Raw genomic sequence first — 8529 nt, 5'->3', positions numbered from 1 at the left:
GTGCATTGAGAATTTACCATATATACTACAATATATATTTGTAGTTACCTATATGTGCATTATTTTCCTGTCTTGTGCTCATGTTACGAAAATTCTCAAAACTACTTCCTTAAGTTCCCTTTCTTTTACTTTGTACATGACCTTCGTTCTTGTGATCTTCTCATACTCCCTTTTAAGCATTTGTCTACTTTCTCTAAAGCTGTTAGCCTATTTATATGCTCTTTAATAATTGAACTCCTGCTGTGCGAGAATTTTTTTTAACGTAATTGTTTTGCGAATTATTTTATAAAAAGAACGGATCTTCTAGCCGAGCGCCATTGATTTAATGTGACCTGACAAGTGTGTTGTGGTATGCTTCTGATTTCATTTCGTTGCCTGATTGTTATATGAAATGCTTTTAACAAATCAAAGCATGTACTTGCAGGCATATGAAAGTGCCTTACTATCTGATCGGTGATGATGTGATGTGACCTTAAGATCATATGATCTATTTATATTGAGGTGATTGAACTTTTTTAGCGCTCTTAGCTGCTCCACTTATAAAAGCAGTGGAAAAACCGTCTTTTAGTCGATTTTCATGACCTTTGTGTGACCACATTAGTGCGATGTGATATGCCTATGACGCGATAACTAGCTGAAATTCATATTCCTGGGCGCTGAAAACATCAAAAATAATGTTTGCCTTTGGTCAATGGTAATTGTTTAGCGTGATTTTGATGATGTGTTGTTCATATGAGAGTTTTTTTTTTTGTATATATTTATATATATATTATGTATGTATATGTGAATATGTATGTGTATCGATATATGTATTTATATATCTATGTATGTATGTATTCAAGTAAACAAGTTGATTTCTTCACTCAATATGTTAGAAATACGTGTATGCTATCTTGCAAGAAGAACCCAAATTCTTTTAATTAATATTTATGGAGTTTGGAGCATAACAAAGAGTTTGTTGTGATTCCCTGACTTGCGGTCGAAATTTTTGGGGGTGAAATACCACAAACTAATAGGCGAACAAAAAATAACGACAAGTGTAAGATGAAAGAAAATAGGCCTAACGGAGATAAATGTAAAAAATATAAAAAGAAAAGAATGAAGATAACAACAACAATAGCAAACAAAAGCATAATATAATACAATAAAATGTAGACAGAAATAGTCGGAGAACACAACAAAAAATTGTGATGCCTGTTGTATGCACAAGTGAAAAATATTGTACGCACGTTGTTGTATTCTTTAGCTGCCTTAAATCAAAAACAAATTTGTAAAAAAAATTCATATAGGCACGAACATAGCAAATCAAACTTCGAGCAGTTGTTGGGTTCATTATAAATAGCTGACATAAGCAAACAAACCGGCATAACTGCTTAGATAAAGCACGCACCGTATTGTACGTGCTTATCGAACAAATGTTTGTTTGTTTTTAAAAAAAAAAAATAATTATAATATTAACAAATTATGGAAAAATACTAGGTAAGCAGCAGTAGTAGCGGTGTAGGCGTGTAACTAATTTAATTATTTTTTTTTTTTAATTAGATTTCCAAATTATCTAAAAATTATGCCGTTTCGGCAACCTGCGACCCTGATGAAGCATTTAGACGGGTTTTGTGTGCCTGATCTGCACTAACTTGACCATTCTATTCAGACTATATTAGAAAACACGCTGCTGCTTTTACTTGTTTCTAATACTTTTTATGAAAAGTCATGCGAAGTTTGTCGTGAAATGCGTCGTCAGTCGTCGTATATCATAAACAAACGCTAATTTTCCTTGGAAATTCATCAAAAATTCATAATTGAGGACGATCGTTTCATATGTACAACTAGGCGAGCAGCATGCGATCGTAGCGTATGTAAAGAGAGAAAAAGAAAAATTCATCTAATGCCTTCAGTGCATGCTTACGACATTAATTTGTGCTAATCGTAATATAATGTAAAAGGGCTGCCTTCGCATAGGCACCGCCATAAGTGAGTGGGAGCGAGTGCATGTGCCGCACGATCAGCAGGCGTAAAAATATTTATACATACACACATACTTGCATATTTACAGTTAACACGTGTTCGGCAGTGATTTCCCAACACTGCATTTTTCGAGCTACAAACAAAATTTTACCTCAACGTATGTATGTGTATGTATTTATAACTGTGCATGTGTGTAGGCATACTGCTGCTTTTTACTTCACCTTTTCTTTCTCACACAGCCCAAAGTGAAGTGTTTCTCTATTTGAACTACCTTATGACACTTGCCGTGGGGCCACTGATAGCTAGCTAAAATTCTGACCACCTATTCGAATGTTACACTTTGTTCCGCATCATTAACATTATGAAAAGTAATCATATTTTTTTATGAGCTCTTTGTGTATGTCGTCTTCTTGTCACTTGACAGACGATCTTCGGTGGTGCTCTTGAAGAAAGCCGCAAGCTAAAATAAATTTTCTTAACGACTTTGCTCAGCAGCAGCTCGCGTCTTTTACAGCACTCGGCCGCCAGCATGTCATGCAATATGCCAGAGACATTGTTAAATAATATATATATATATATAGTCCGGCGCACGACCTCAACATGCGCTGTAAAGATGCTATGCACCAACGTCAGGCGCCAGCAGACACCTAGTCAGCCGGCAAGCAACTCCAATTGGTTTAACAAGGCACATAACACAAAAGATAGGTATACCTACATGCATACAGTTATATTAACTGATAAACTCTTTGTCTCTTCTTAATAGCCGTGGTACAAGTACCTACCATAATGCTATGCTTTTATGCCTACCACATGGTTTTTATCTGTCCGTGCGTCTAGCCACCACATCACAATTTCTTTAACAATGACATTGTCTTCTCAGCGCTCTTTTTGTCATTTTTCCACTGTCTTCGTTTACTCACTATTTTGTATGCTTGCCTATTCGCTGTGAAGACGCCGATTTCCTTAAATAAACATTCCATTTCGATTCAGTTTATTTTTGACCTGTGACCTTCAAGCAGCCAAGTACGTGGTCTTAAAATGTTATGTGAAAAACAGCAAGGTGGCTGCGCATAAAACAGCTTCTCCCTTAAGGGCCTTTACCCAGCAAATGAGTTGTCTTGTGAAGATATTGTCAAAGAAGCCGACAGCAGGCGAGAAAGATCGGTGATCTTTCGTTGCGCTACAGTCAGTATTTAAGGCCATTAGACGTTTAGCAGTACCTGTTAATAAAGTTTTTATCTTCATAGATATCTAGGCGTCTAAAAATGTTATAAGTAGCCTGCTTTGTCTACCTGACCATATTTTAGGAGACCATCCTTGGAATAATAGTTTCCATGAGCAGTTAAACTGCCGGAGAACGTCTGTGACAATTATTGACGTTTCAATTGGCAATTAATGTTTGTAAAACTCTTGAGATTATCCTTTTGATCGATTTGATGATCTCCAGTATTGTTCAGCATCTTTCCGTTAACAGCCTATCTTTTAAGCTACAGATATACGTCTGTCAGTTTTCAAAGCATCAAGGGTTATTCGTTCAAGGAAAAGTTATAAAATTCACAAACTCGAAAAGAAATGTTTAGGATTCAATGAACGCAAGATTTTATATTTGAAGAGCCTAAATCAATATCAAAACTATAACGCGACGTTCGGTTATTAAAAATCAATTTGCTGCAGTTTAGTAATACTTGTAAGTCACTTCGAAGCACGATAGATCCTAGGTCGCAATATAAGCCTCTATTTATTTCTAAGTCACTTTGTTACTTAGCAAACATTTTGCTCGATTTATGTTGGAGACCTAGTAATGGATATAAATCAATCTTTTACATGTGGTATGAATTATAGCGTCGAGTTCTAATGAATCCACTGTGCTACTGAAATAAACTGCACAGGGGTAGAGTTATCAGTCAAACTTTATAAAATTTATGATATCTGGATAAACAAGCTTTCCACGAAATTTGTGGTAGTACAAGAATTGTCACCCCTGAGAATACCCCCAAAAGTACTCAGAAGACTTTTAACACATAGACTCTTGTGTATAAGCATTGTAGACTACAAAGTCACCAAAACCGATTGTAGCCTGCCGCTTTTGTACTCCATTCTTGGCGCATAATGTGCCGACAGTCGGCCCATTGATTTCTTCTGCCGCCAGCTTTTTGTTAGTTTTATGGTATTTTGTATTTATATTTCACAGCATCCGCCCTATGTGAATGGGTTAAGTGATGTGAAACGAACTGTAACATTTCAATAGGAGCGCAGAAATACTTGTAGGCGCAAGCAATAAAAGTCAAGCGACCGGCGAGACGCAAAATGTCAGCTCAATACTACTCATCCATTCATACTTTGTGTTATTCTGCAACGCAGACTCAGCTGATGCTTAATGGCTGAGTGACTGTGGCTCGCTGCTTGGTTGGTTGGTCGGTCGCTGTGCTGCCTGCCTGCCTGCTTTGTTGGATGATCAGATGCGGAACAGGTCACACCGCGAGATAAATAAACGTGTGGGAATTAACAACTCAAGCGAAGACGAAGCGACGTCAGCAACGCCAAGTACATATACACAAACACACGTACATACAACAAAAAGGCCACAGCAAGCGTCGAAGAGCTAATGGATGCTAAGAATTCAATGCGGCCTAAACGACAATGCGGCAATAACAACAATGCGTTGAAATGATGCGAAGCGTAGCATTTCGATTACAATTTTGATTTTACGTCACTGTGTGTGGTTGTTGTTGTGTCGAGTTTCTTGCTCTTTTCGTTTGCATCGAGGAGTGTGTGAGCGTGTATGTGCTGTAGGACGTTTGTTGCGATGCCTTTTGCTGCAGTTGTCAATTTTCCCAGCAGCCTGTGATGACGGCAGCTAGCCTGTGATTTAAAATAGCGAATGCACTCAGTGGAACACACGAAATTTCAATGTCACGGCTAAACGTTGTTGTTGCTCTTTGTAGGGAGAAGTGCGCTGGCGGTATGGGGAGTAAGTAACGGCGCCGACATTTCACACGAGAGCCGCTAGGCGGAAAATTATGGCTGGGAGAAATGCGTAGGAGATTTTTTAAAAAGTCAACAATATCTTTGTTTACTGTAAAAACGTAGCGGAGGTATACAAAAAATATGACAACAACAATGTTATGATCTCAGCAGGCGTAAATATGTTTTTATGTTTCTTTGAAATTTTAAAAATATTTCTTTAATGCGCCCACACTGTGCCTTAAGATTTGCCGTTGTCTCGAAATTACATAGCAACAACAACAACACGAACTGCCGTTATTTTCACACTGCATTGTATTTTGTCACACATTTTCGTGTGAAAAAAAATTTGAAGAAACATTTCGTGACCCTAATGCTATTTTATGCGTTCCTATGCCCAGCATGTTAGTTATGTAAACAAAAGTAAACATTTTCACACGCAAATGAAACGATCGTGAATAATTTTACATAAATTTGCTATGAAATTTGTAATTTAATCTGCTTCAAATGCAGCTAATCACATCTGAAGCATGCAGTTATTTTTCTCAAAGGGGTTAATGAGATTTGAATAAAGTGTAACATAACAACAGGCGCGCAGAGTGCATGTGCAGCGCACGTGAGCTCTAACCTGGAAAATCTAACGTGGAAATGTGGAAAACTGTGGTGTTTAGTAATGGAAAGAAGAACAAGAGAGGATTGTGTTTTTTTAAGAAATTCACTGAGTACTGGAAAATAGTGAACGCGTCTCGCGAAATACTGTTATAAGGCAAGAAAAGTATAAAATGATGTTCTCATATTGTCACAAAATATTTATGCGTTGAAAAAATTTCTAAAAATTAAGTAGAATAAAAATAATTTACGCGAGCGAGATTGAGTTGTCAAAAACTAAAGCATACCAGCAGGCGCCCAGTAGTAACAGCCGCATTTCTACCGCTTGCTTTTTGTTTTTTTTGTACTTGAAGCAGCATTTTGCACATACATGAGCAGGTCAAAATTTTTATATTCAAAGTAAATAATAACAACAACAAATACTCAAATTAACGCTACACGATCTGCCACAGCAAAAGATGCATTTGAGTATGCTGGACCATATATTTTATTTTAAAGCATTCACTCTAGCCAAATCGCTTGAAGATCCCTTTGTAGACGACATATACGCACATACAAATACTTTAAGATTTTTCTTAATTTCGTGCATCAGCGCTATCTTTTCCACTTTCGAAATCTCCGAACCCACACTCGCGTTTCACAAATCTCTGCACGCCTAATGAAATTCAATTAGTGGCTGAAAACGCCCACATTTCATCTGTTCATAAAGCAGCAATTAACGAAATTCCACGTAATCCACACAAATGACCTTTCATAAATCACGTGGAAAATGTCAATTAACCGTTTGCAGCAATTACAGCTGCTCGCAAAACAACAACAGCGATTAATATCCGTTTTGCCCAGCGGGCAAGCTAACGAAAGAGTTAACGCGTGCTCAAGTGTATCATTCGATTAGGCACTCAGCTATCGGCAGCAGGTGTAGAGGCGCAGAGGCGTGTATTTTGCTTGCTGGACCAAAAAAGTGCAACAACAACAACGTGTGGGGTAAATATAATAACAAAGCAGGGTTTGTTGGCTGCTTGGCTACCTAAATTGAGCGTGAAGAGCCGTTTGAAGAAATACTCCGTGTGAAACAGGCTCATTCTGACGTGACCACAGGTAGCGAGCGAGCCAGTCATCTGGCTGGCTATATGTACCTGTATATCGTATGTAAGTACATAAGCTTTTGTGCTGTCGTGTGTGCTGAGGGGTAACTGCGTGCATCCAAGCCAAGATTTTTGGTTGCTGAAGCGCGCAAAAGCGGTTGTGTAGATGACTGAACATTAACCCTTGGCGTGCTGCAGGGGTTTTGAAGAGAAAATAGTTCTAAGCTGGTATATAAATATTTAAACAAACGCATAGCTTATATAGTTAGTACAACATGTCTGAGTGTGAATTTTAAATGCGAAAGTCGTAACTTCGAGCAAACGAATCTAACCTCAAATTTTGAGTTTCAACGCTGCGGTTTTAGTTAATATTTGTCCGAAGAAACAAATATGAAAGCAACGCTTTGTAGCTTTGCAATCGGTAACATTTATTTCCCGAGTATAAAAAGTTAATTAATATGGATAATGAGTTTTCGACCATTCTACTCCCAAATATATCTGTATCTGGCACTAAGCAAGCCTATGTACTCGTATATCCCCTTAGATAGAAAATTTGACTTTGAGCAAATAAATATTATTTATTTATAAAACACTTTAAACAAGTCGACACGTTCTATTGCCATTCAGTTACACGCTTAACAACAACATTAAAAAATGTTTGCACCACCAAGGGTTAAGAAAATTATACCTATATAGAAACAAAAATTGAAACTGTAGGTCTTTTCAAGAACGCAGAGCAATAATATTGAAATTCAAAATCGAAAAAAATGCGAAACAAGTGTTCCGTTAGACTGCGCAAGCCATTCGATTCTGGTTCATTGCGTATGAACAGAAAAATTGCGCAAGCGAAGAAACCAAAAAAAAAAAAAAAACATTTACGGCACTTGCGTTCGAATTTGTGAATATTTGAACTCACTCGAGCATCCCTACGTTGCCGTGAGAAACTCTGATTTTTTCCGCTTATAGTTTTTAAAATTTGCAACGGTGTGGAAAACGCTGTGCGCCTAGTACCTGGTCACAGTCGTCGATTTTGAAAAGTTGAAGCGACGCTACACATTCGGCATATTATGTATTACGAAACAAAATTTTAATAATCAAACACATATATCTTCTTAAAGATCACGTTGACCCTCAAATTTGCAATAACGGCGGATGCTGCGAAGAAATTTTTCCAATATTTAATGGCGTTGCTTGTTTCTGCTTTTGTTCGCCTATGGCCCCGTCACGCTTTGTGATTTTGTATAAAGGGGAGCATAATCAACTCGCATTTGTACGAATATCCAGATACGTACATCCCTACATATAGGTATGTGGGTATAAGGTGACGTTTGTGTTAAGGATATATTTAGGAGAACATTATTTTTATTTTTTTTTATGGTTTTTTAAGCTGAAGATGCTACCGACAAAGCTGTTTGCCTGGTAAGGCTTCACGCCTTGTGACTTTTTTAATTTCAGCTCACTTATTTTTTTCTGGAATTCCGGATTGAATAAGAAATTTAAAATACAAATGTTATGAAGGCATTGATGACATGGCTGATCACCTAGCAGGTAGGCAAGCTGTATGATTTTCAGTCTAGAGGTAACCAAAATGTTTTTGAACGTCTTTAGCAAGGATATGGTTAACATTAACTGCACTCCTGGTAGAATCAGACTTTGCATTTTTTAAGTTTTAACTCTTTCAAATCGTTAAAATTTTTTATTTTAATATACCATAAAGCAAAAGCGAGCTGGAAATTTGAAGAGTAACCCGCTACAAGCAATGGCGGCAAAACTATTTTTTCAACTGAAAACATGAATTTTTTATCCTCAATATTAGTTTTGGTATCTCTCTCGCTGTTTTTTCAACAATTCTTTAAAAAATTATGGAATAAGCTGTGTACTAGTGATCTGCTTACCTGTTAATGTC

The 8529-nt window shown here is 37.2% G+C and overlaps 1 long non-coding RNA gene across 1 annotated transcript; it reads left to right on the top strand.

Moving 5' to 3' along the window:
* The first annotated feature begins 1345 nt into the window (after positions 1-1345).
* On the top strand, positions 1346-3074 carry LOC118683162 (uncharacterized). Its single transcript, XR_004979040.2, has 2 exons — positions 1346-1479; positions 1543-3074. It is a non-coding gene; the product is annotated as an uncharacterized lncRNA (long non-coding RNA).
* Positions 3075-8529: the final 5455 nt, after the last annotated feature.

This window comes from Bactrocera oleae, chromosome 4 (assembly GCF_042242935.1).
Source record: "Bactrocera oleae isolate idBacOlea1 chromosome 4, idBacOlea1, whole genome shotgun sequence".
In the NCBI taxonomy this organism is placed as follows: domain Eukaryota; kingdom Metazoa; phylum Arthropoda; class Insecta; order Diptera; family Tephritidae; genus Bactrocera; species Bactrocera oleae.
The sequence above is the reverse complement of the archived record's forward strand: the minus strand, read 5'-3'. Positions and strand labels throughout refer to the sequence as shown.